Genomic DNA, 11,027 nt, shown 5'->3' on the forward strand with positions numbered 1-11,027 from the left:
AATGCTACCACTAAGAGTGGGGTGGGCAGCAGATCTGTTTCTAGACATCAAAGAGTCTGTGAATTTATTGCTTTTTCTAGTTTTCTCCACAGAGAAATAAACTCAGTACCCATTACAACAGAGACAGAACTGGAGGCTCCAGAAATCGCTCAGAACCTTCACATCCCTGCCAGCACTGAATTTACCTTTGGAAAGACTTTTTAGCAATTGAATGAGTGTTTAGGGAGCTCTTTGTTGACAAATTTTCTGTAAGATCTCGCCTGTAGTCCTCCAGACATTTCCCAGTATTTATTAATGCCTTGCCAAGTTGGAGTGTCTAAATTTCCCCTAACTAGATTAGTATCATATTTTCAAGCTACTATCTGTTATGTTGCTAGGGGAAGGGAAGGTACCAAAAGGAAATGGAACATTGGTGTCGCGTGATTGGCCACCTACCCTCTGCTAACACCTTCTTGGTTGCATACATTCATTGCACACCTGTATTTTATGATAGAACATGAAGCCTCAGCTTATGGCATCTATGTGGGTCCATTTGGTCTATGCTTCATATCTATTATTTTAGCACTCTTTCCTGCAATTATCCTCTAGGTTTTAGTTTCCTCTTTTGGGAAATGTCTGCTGGCACAGAGAAAACATTGGCTTAAAATAAACCATCTTTGGTTTTTCCTCTTCTGGCAATGTCAATGTGACTTAATATCTCTGAGCCTCAATGCCCTCATCTATGAAATGGGGATAGTTTTAACTGCCCTACAGAATGAGAAGTGTTAAATCACATAAAAATATGTTAAGTTCCTGGCTGGAAGGGTGCTCAATAAATATTTATTTAATGTAGGTAGATAAAATTATGGGTCATTTTGGAAAGTACCTGCCAGGTAAGGCAGCATGGGACCAGTGGATTGCTCATCACTACTGTAGTCCAGACTTCTTGTGGAGCTGCTCACAGAAATGGCAAAATTGGGAGAGAGAAAAATTTTAACCCACTTCTTGTCCATGCCCACTGTACTCACTCTTCCTTCCATCACATCTTGGTATCATTGTTAAATATCATGGCTTTTAAAAAAAATTTATTTTATTTTATTTTTTAATCTTCACCTGAGGATATTTTTTCCATTGCTTTTCAGAAAGAGTAGAAGAGGGAGAGAGAGAGAGAGAGAGAGAGAGAAACATCAATGTGAGAGAGATACTCATCGATGTAAGAGAGACACATTGATTGGTTGCCTTCCACATGCACCCCAACCAGGGCCGGGGATTGAACCTGCCACTGAGATACATACCCTTCGTCAAAATGGAACCCAGGACCCTTCAGTCCACAGGCCGACCCTCTAACCACTGAGCCAAAACAACTAGGCCAAACATCATGGCTTTAAATCATCAGTACTTTTCAGCTTATTCTACTAATTAATAGGGTATCCTATGGGAGATGTTCCAAATAATTTAATACATTTAAAACCTATTGTGACATAAATTTTGTGTATAAATAGCTGAAAAGAAAAAAAGAGAAAAAAACCACACCCTATCATTTCAAGGTTCTGTGATTGTCCTTAAGGCAAATAGACTTTGCATATATGTATGTTTATTTTCAAGGCTCATCACTTAGGGAACTTTTGGGGGGAGCTAAGCTATTTTTCTTCTTGATAAGGCACAAAAGCTTTAAATTAGAAATGATGCCTTTTTGTTTTTTAACTAGGAGAGTGTGATAGTCCCAAATGACTATTAGGCAAATATGTTTCTCAGAGGAGTCATGCTGGAGATCTGAGTATTCTACTGAAATAAAATAATTACTTCTCACCCTTTGGGAACCCCCACCTGCAGAATTTAAGAGAGAAATAAAATGCCTGTAAGATGGTTGATGTAATAATAATACTATATTTCAACTCTTCTCAGGCCAAGAAACCTATCACAAAATCACTGAAAAGGGAGATAAAGATATTAAGTTAAAATAATAATGTCAGAATGAAATATTTCTGTAAGAATTTTTATTTGGAATAGTCTACCTGAACTTTTTTTGTTCTGGATTATGGTAAACCTGCTTAAATGAATAGTAACCAGAAATATTTTTTTGTACATGGCCTCATTTTTTTATGCTTAACTAGGTCAAGCTGAGATGGGCAAGTTTAATTTTACTCTCTAAAAAGATGATGCAGGTGAAACTTAAGGTGATGAAGTGACTTTGGGATTCATTGAATGGAAAGGGCTTGGGTAAAAAGAAGTCCTCTGCTCCGAAGTGACTCCAAGAGCAATGAGCACCTAGATGGTTACCTTTGTGAGTTGGGTGAGGAAACTGATGATATTTGGATCTGACATAATCCATCGCATGGGAAGAAAAATCATCCCCGGAGATTGGATGGAACAATATAGATTGGGGCATGAGGAGAAAGGTGACAGAGTCACCAAGACCTAATTCAGAGCATCCAAGAGAAGGGCAGGATTTCAGGCTCAGACATGAATAAAGTCATGTCTGGCCAGGCACTTCCTAAGGTCAACTATTGCTTCAAATTAGCACTCTCAGTTCCTCCTATTTTTTCCTAAAATCTTAGAACTGGAGTCTCACTGAGGTTAAGGATATAACTTGAATGATACCATGTTAACCATAGGAGTTACAACAGAACAAATAATGAGGCAGGATTGAGTGAAGTAGCTACCTCCTCGCCAATGGAGCGTACACTCTTCACGTGACTTCTGTGGTGTTATCCTCAGGTCAGCAGCCATGACTGTGCTGTACCTTGTCACCTACTTCCCGCTCTGCGAAGAATCTGCTCAGTTTTTGAGTCTTGGATTCCCAGAAGGGCCTGGGTCCATGCATTCCAAGCCTGGCCCTTTATTCCTGTGCCTTGGGCCCATTAGTTCAAAGGTCATACAACTGGGAATTCAAGATTTGCAATACATGTATATGATAGGTGTGTTTTTCCACATACACATTATACTTTAATAAAAAGCTTTGGAAAAGTATTTATTTTTATTTTATCTACAACCTAAGTCAGGAATAGCAAGGGGCTTCTTTGCACGGAGGTTTCTCTGGTGGCTGCTCTCCGTGTTGGACAAAGAAGAATTCTTTGATTGCATGCAGACGTGGCAAGTGTGGTGGTTGTGATTAGTGAGAGCGAGCTCCAACAAACAAGCGCAAGGAGAGAACATGTCACCTGCGTATTGATCATCTCACTGTTTATTACAGTTTTAAAGTACATGTGGACTCTATGAAGTCCTAAAACACATAAGGACTCTATGAAGTTAAGTATTTTTAAAATAATGCTATTGCCAAAGTTCTTTCTGTATAAGTATAGTGGTGATTAATTTAACAACATTTATTTAGTTATAAGAGCCCAGCATGACTTTCTTGTCCAGTTCCATGTGTCTTAAGACCTGTCCTTTCTCTTGCCTCTTCCTTAGTTACTAGTGAGGAGTAAAGTCCCGAAGACTAAAGGTATGTCTAGGCCGGATGGTCGTGTTCTCAACCAAGATACGGTTGGAAACAGCAGGATGTAAACACGACTTCGGGAGTTAGGAGATTTACAATCTAGTATCTATCCTGAAAAATTGCACAATTTTCTGCATTCTGATTTCAGCTCGGTCTCCCTTGAAGAGTTGACCTTATTAAGGCCTCGATTCTTTCACACATTTTTGCTGTCAAAGGAGTTAAAAAAGTGTGAGAGCATCATTCTCCTTTGACCTCTCATACCTGGCCCAGTGTTGCAAAGGATGAGTTGAAACGGAAAGAAGCTTCTCGGCAGTGCCCTCTCCTCGGACCCTCAGCCCGAGCCCAGGCTGCGCTGTTAACCGGTGTCTGGTTGGCGGTGGTTAGAGGTCCCTGGCAGCGGTGACAACGACGGAGGCGGGTGGAAGGGAAGCGCAGGCTGGGACACCCTGCTTTCTGTGCAGGTCAGATTGTTACAGTTTAACGGTACAAATGTCACGGATGTCTCTGAGATTCATTCCCACCCACTCCGTGGACAGTGGGCGTAAGAGCCGTTTTTATGCCAGATGGCCCCTCGCAGACACATGACCAGGCCAGGTCTCTGCCTGCGTAGGGCGAGCCGGCTGGGCCAGGGTGGACGAGGCAGGCGCTGGCCTTGTTAGAAAATGTTAGGAGGCTCTAAAGTGGTATAAGATAAATACCATTTAAAAATACGTTAAAATAGTATTTATCTCAATTAATGAGTTGTCTTTTGGCTCCCCTAAAATATTGTCCCGGATCAAGTTGGATGGAACATGATTTGGATTTTTAGGGCCCTTTCTTTCTCTTTCTGTTTCCCAAACTCAGGTTGTTTAGGGTTTGCACTCTCTTTGAATATCTAGTTTCTCTTTCATGTTTTCACTTTAAATTTATTCAAGCTTAGAATGCCTAGGAGACCAGTAGGCAAGGTTTTCAGGGTAGCAGGGGTAATTCAAGAGAAAAAAACAGCTAAATGGGAAAAAGAAGATGCAAAGGGGACACTGAGGGGGAAACTATGCACAGATGCTTTCTAACTGGAAAATTAATACATTCTTGATTTTATGAAATTTAAAATTTATAAATTTAATAAAATTAGAAATAAGGAATATTACCTTTCAAACCATCATTACTGCCAACAAATGTGTTGGTGAGTACTTTATATTTTCTTCATATCTCTCTTTCTCATTCATTCTCTATCTCTTTCCTATCTATCTTTAATAGGTGTATATGTAAACTATATAGTATATAGTTTTATATACTACTCTTTCCACTTAAATTGTATTTTTTTTATCCTCAAGTGAAGATTTTTTCTCTCATTGCTTTTCAGAGAGAGGGTAAGGGAGGGAGAGAGGGTAAGAGTAGGAGAGAGAGAAGGGGGGAGGGAGAGAGGAACATCTATATGAGAGAGACACATCGACTGGTTGCCTCCCACGTGTGTCCCAGCTGAGGGAAGGAGCGAACCTACCTGCAGCTCGGTGCATGCCCTTGACCCGGAATAGAACCCTTGACCCTGTGGTGCTCAGGCGAATGCTCTAACCACTGAGCAACACCAGCCAGGACTCCACTTAAAAGTTTTATAAGCATTTTTCTATGTCCATTCAAATCCACATTTTTAAGTTCAGAATTTTAATAAATGTCTGAGTTATGATGCAGTTTATTGATATACTAAATTTTAGTTAAATATTTACCTCTTGCATTACATTAAACTCTATTTGTAGTGTTTTGGCTATTGTGAATATTTGTAAACATAAGTATTTAATCATTGCTTAAAAGGCATTCCAAGAAGTTAAATCATAAAGTCAAATGGTAGAGGCCTTTAGAGAGTTAGTGATGCAGATGCCAAATTATTTTCCAAAAGCCTTCTTATTTAGAATTACTGACAACATCATTATTATTTTTATATTATTTTTAATAAAAAAAAAATCCTTTCCAAATCTGAGATGTATTATTCACTTATGTTTCCTTTTTGGGGATTGTTTTTAAATAGTTTTATTTTTGACCTTTATGAATTTAACCCACTGGGGTGGCTGTTGTTGGCATCCTGGATGAGTTTCCAATATTTAGCACATCATAGTGGTTCCATCAGACAGGGTGCCTTCCATCTTTGTGTACCAGACTGTGACATTCTGAATCCTGAAAAGTTTTTTTTGGCTATCTTGAAGTTATCTGTACTATGTGGAGCTACTACAGTCCCCATCTATGTTTGATTAGTAAAAATTGATTCTGACATCTGTCAAAGTATAGACCGATATTCTTAGTTTCAGGTCCTTGTCTTTTCACGTGTATTTCAATAGGCAGGTGAAAGAGAATGAATCAGTCTCTGCTACATCGGTTCCCACAGTTTGAGCTACATCTGTTTATCTTTTCCTATTCCTATTCTTTAAATGTCATATTATTTACAGAATAATTGAAAATTGCTCTAGCTTTTCAAAGTGCTGCCACGGAGATGTTGCTGTAAAGGTCCCCTGATAAAGTTGTTAAAAAAAAAAAATCTGTATTTTTAAAAAAATATTTTTATCACTGGTTGGAATTATCACCATGCCAAACCAGAGCTGGTGGGTGGATATGTATTTTCCCTGACATGAATGTTGTAATAAAGACACAAGCTTCCAATTTTGTTGTCAGGTTTTATTATGATGATTTGTGACAACTCAGGATTTTAGACTTGTAAAGGGCTGGCTACAAGTTTCTGGCTTGCTCCCAACTGGTATGGCGCACCCGTGCTAAAAACAAAGCCATCACCATCCTCAGCACATTCTCCCAAGCCTCCCTTCCAAGGAGATCAGGAAATGTGTTCATCCAGAAGATCTGAAACCTCATAGTTTTAAATGGCACTTCATAACCATTCATAAGACTTCTAGTTTCTCTAACTCACTCATTCAGCAAATACCCACTAATTGCCTGTTACCTTCTGGGTAAATATCTGCTAGCTGGGGATTCAGTGATAGAAAGGCTAATAAATTAGACCACTGCTTTCACGGAGCTCACACTCAACTGAGGGACACAGGCAATACAATGTAAGCAAATAAAGTAATTTCACAAACTTGAAGTGTTAAGAAGGAAGAGAAAGTGGTGGCGTGACGGAGGGAGAAGGGGCACCATTAGATGAAGCAGCCAACGGAGGCCTCCCCAAGGAGATGAATTTTGACCTGAGGCCAGGATTGTAGTAAGAAGCCATTCAAACACAAATGGGAGATCATTTCCAGGCAGAGGAGAGAGCAATACGGTATCTTAAGGCAGCAATGCAAATTCCTAACGCGTTTCCTAAGCCAGGTACAATTTCTTTGTGTGTTCCAGGAACAGAAAGAAGCCCATGAGGTGAAAGCATCGCGGAAGAGGGAGACCCAAGTTGTAGATGAAATTGGAGGGGTCAGCAGAGGCCCAAGCACCTAGGGTCTTAGCCTATGCTAAGAATTTGGGATTTCAAGTGCGATCATAAACCACTGGAGGATTTTAAAGAGAAATGTGTCAGGATTTTGTTTACAATTTTAAAAGATCACTTTAGCTGCTCTGTGGGGAAAGGATTAAAGGAGGAGGGGGGTGGAATCTGGAAGAAGTAGGACTGGGGCTGCTGCACAGCCCTGGGATGCTGGCTCATGTGGTGCTGGGAAAGGGAAACGGCAGACAGATGGAAGATATATTTTGGACATAGAGCTGACAGCATCTGGTATCCAGAGAACTGTTGTTTAGTTGAGGACAATAATCGCCTTTTATTTTTCAAACAACATGAAGAGGAACTTTAAAGGAAAATATTTGATTGCTTCCCCACCAATTTGTTTTATTTTCTGTATTACATCTATTTCAATCCATAGAATGCTTTTCTTTTTGAAGACCCTTCATTATGTTCTTAATTCTTTCATACATATTTATTCATTAGATCCACATCCCAAACCTAGGAGACAAGCAATGCAGGTTTTCTGTTTTAAAAAAATGATTTTTTAAAAAATTACAGTTAACATTCACTATTATATTAGTTTCATAGTGGTTAGACATTTATATAACTTATGAAGTGATCCCCCGATAAGTCTAGTTCCCACTGGACTCCAGGATTTATAAAGACACTGAGCTTCAGATAGGACAAAATGACTTACCCAAGGTTACCTAGCCAGTAAAGCTATCATTTGGGATTTAGAGCTCAATCCATCAGGCTGTCTTCTCCAAGTTGAGCACAAGGAGATAAAGCAGATGAAAGGGGTCTCCATTTTGCCCTTTCATTTGCAGTTATTTAGAAGTATATCACCCTCCCTACCCCCTGCATACACCACACCCCTTGCATCTCCATGCTCCTTGGGATGGTTTGGGGGAGGAAGGGTGAAGAAATATGTTTTTCTCTTCTACTTTTACTTGTCAGAGCTGCTAACATACTGAAATTAAGCATTTCCCTCATCACTTGATTTCATCATGCTGTGGCTAAGAACAATCTTGTTAACTCATTGGTTTGGACAGAGGTCTACCAAAAAAAAAAAAAAAATCCACAGAAGAATGAACCATTAGGAAAAGCCTTTGGGAAGTGAGCATACTCAATAGGAAGAATCAGGAGTAGTCAGTGCTTACCCCAAAGCCATGATGTGCTCAAGAGATGAGAGTGATGGGGAGATAACTAAAATAGTAAAAGTGATACCGACTTTAACAACCAAGGTTACCTCTGCACACATAGCTAGCACAGTGGCTTTAACAAGTACACATCCCCAAGATAAAAATAAACAACTAAGAAGCAACTTTCCAGTTATCATGAGACATCACATTTTAAATCCCTTGAACTGTGCTATTTACACAAGTGAGGTACTGACATCAACTCATTTCTGAGATATTTATAAAATCACCATTAGCCTTTACTTGGTTTATTGTTCACAAGTTCAGTTAGGCTGGCGTGGCTCAGCGGCTGAGCATCGACCTAGGATCCAGGAGATCATGGTTGGATCCCTGGTCAGGGCACATGCCAGGGTTGCAGACTTGATCCCTGGTGGGGAACATGCAGGAGGCAGCCAATCAGTGGCTCTCTCATCACTGCTGTTTCTCTCTCTTTCTACCTCTCTCTTCCTCTCTCTGAAGTCAATAAAAACATATTTGAAAAAAAATGAGCCACAACTTCATCACTCAAGAAGGTTTGGTTTCTCTCCTTCACCCTAGGTGTGTGATCTGAAGCATGTGCTGGAAGTTGAGATTCAGATTTCCTAAATAACTCCATTTTAAACCACTTACTAACAACCACTTGTTATTAAACAACAAAGGGCAGCACTGAAGGAACAAATATTGTAAAGGTGACGCATGCTTAGAGTAGTATCCTAAAAGATTAGGTAGCAAAAAATATTTAGAGTAATATTGTAAAGAATTAGGCAGTAAAAGATATAATCCGTTTACTGATATTGAACCCTCTTCTTTACCTCTTTTGCACATAAGAGAGAAAACACTGGCTCTACTCTCCCTTATCAGCATCCACCTGGGAATAGCATCTTCCATCAGCGAGGAGAGCAGATCTGTGGATAATCTGAGTCAGACTAGCTCAGGTCCCCAGGAACTTCCCAGGGACCCACCTCCTTTCCTTAGGTAAAACCAACTGCCAGGCTTTGTGGGCTAATGAGCAGCGGGGAGAAGCAAAGGAAGGCCTTTGATTGCCGGCTGCTGCCCCTCCATAGGGAACACACTGTTCTTTGAGGCAGAGGCAGAAAACAGAGGCCTTAGTTTCATAAGGCATCTTCCAGTAAAGAAGGAATGCTCTCTTTCCAATGCTAAAGGAATAAAGTTCCAATTTCTGCTTAAAGCAACAAAGAGATCACGCCCTTCTGCAGACAGCGTTGGCTGGCTGCTCCCCTCAGGGCTGCTCCCCAGCTCAGCGGGTTCCCTGGTAGATTAGATCGCCCCCAGCAACCCGAAGGTTTCCGCAAACTGCAGCTATAAATCCAAGTTCATATTGGAACAGGATAGCATTTAGACAGAAAAAGCAGTAAAAGTATGAGCATACCTTTAACATTTCAGCTTTCAAGAGTTATTTTTTGCCTCTAACATTCAAATGAAATTTTTTTTAGAACAGTGGTTCTCAACTTTGTTTGCATTTTAGAATCACCTGGGGCACTTTTAAAAAAATTAACAGGGCTAGCCTTCCTCTGGAAACTCTTGTTAGTTGATCTGGATATGACCTGGTTCCATTTTTATTTCTTTGATATGATCAACCACCATGAATATAATATGAAGGAGTTGGGGGCAGCGTGCCTCTAAGGGCACTCGGCTTTAACTCTACCACTTTCCACCCACATGGCCCTACACATATCTCTTAGCACCCTCAAGCCTTACTTTTCTCACCTTAAAAGTGAGAATACAGGTATATACTTGTTTTTGGAGTGTGCGTTTGTTTGTTGAAATCAAACAAAATAATAGCTTTTGAAACACTTAGAAAGTACATTTTAAAATGTAATACATGTGATATTTGAGAAAATGTGTGGAAACTGTTATCTTTTAAAAATGTGCTGAGTTGGCTATTTATTATTTGTAATTACCCGCCATCTATTTTATCTTGAGACTATAAGCAGGAGGCCAGACCTCATTTCCACACGTGGCCCAAAGCAGGCCAGTCCTAAGGTCCTTCCCTAGAAGCCTGGAGAGCTTCTGTGGTCAGGCTTCCTTCAGTCCCAGCCCCAGACCTGAGATCTGTTCATCCCAAAATTCTTGTCGTGGCCCAGTCCGCAGACATGTCCCAGTGCCTCTGAATTTCCTAGCTTCATGCCCTTCCTTCTTTGTATTAATTGCAACTGCTCTTTTATACTAAACTGAAATGATTCAGCCTTGACCTTTAACAAGTAGCTCATTTCCTCAAAGACCCAGTTCCCTGCAGACTCGGGCAGTCTGAGGACAGGAAGGGGCAGCTACTCTGCCACCCTCCCACCTGCAGGCTGACTTGTCCTTTTTTTAAATTATTCTTCACGGGCACCTCTGAGCAACTGGTCCTGCCTGGGCCCCTTCTCCTAGTGTACATGCTCTTCTTTAACATGCCCAGGAAGAGAGAGAGATTTCTTAGAAGCTAAGGTCAGGGGGAATCAGGAACCTCTTGGGATGTGAAGTATTCAGTCCGAGAAGGAAGGCCGTGGGTGGGATAGGGGCGTTGTCCCCGGCTCCAGGCTTGGATCCATCCCTGTGTGACTTCGGACAAGTAATTAACCCTCGGGCCCAGCATCCACATCTGTAAATGGAACTCGTGGTTAATTGTTTCAAACAGTTAAGAGTGATAGAAGTGAAGTACTTTACAGGCAGCCTGCATTTTTAAATGTTGAATGATGAGGCTGAAGATCAGCAAGAAGAAACTGGGCTGTGTACTTAGTTAGAACAATCTTTCTGTTTCGTTTTGTTTTCATTGATTCCAGTAGCTACTTCAGGTGGCCTGGAAGCAAGTGCTTTTCAGATCAATGTTCGTGCTCATGCCCACTCGGGATAGTCGGGACACGGAGCTGTGGATTGCTAGGACCTCCTAATTTCACGGATCTTTTGTTCTTCTAAAAAAGGAATTTATTCTGTGCCAAAAAGGGTTTCCAATGAACAGGCTGGGGTCATCTTGCTGGAGGAAACTATTTTTCTTTCTTGTCATTCAGTTGCCCACGTGTGCACA

This window comes from Miniopterus natalensis, chromosome 15, assembly GCF_054644295.1.
Source record: "Miniopterus natalensis isolate mMinNat1 chromosome 15, mMinNat1.hap1, whole genome shotgun sequence".
Taxonomy (NCBI): Eukaryota; Metazoa; Chordata; class Mammalia; order Chiroptera; family Miniopteridae; genus Miniopterus; species Miniopterus natalensis.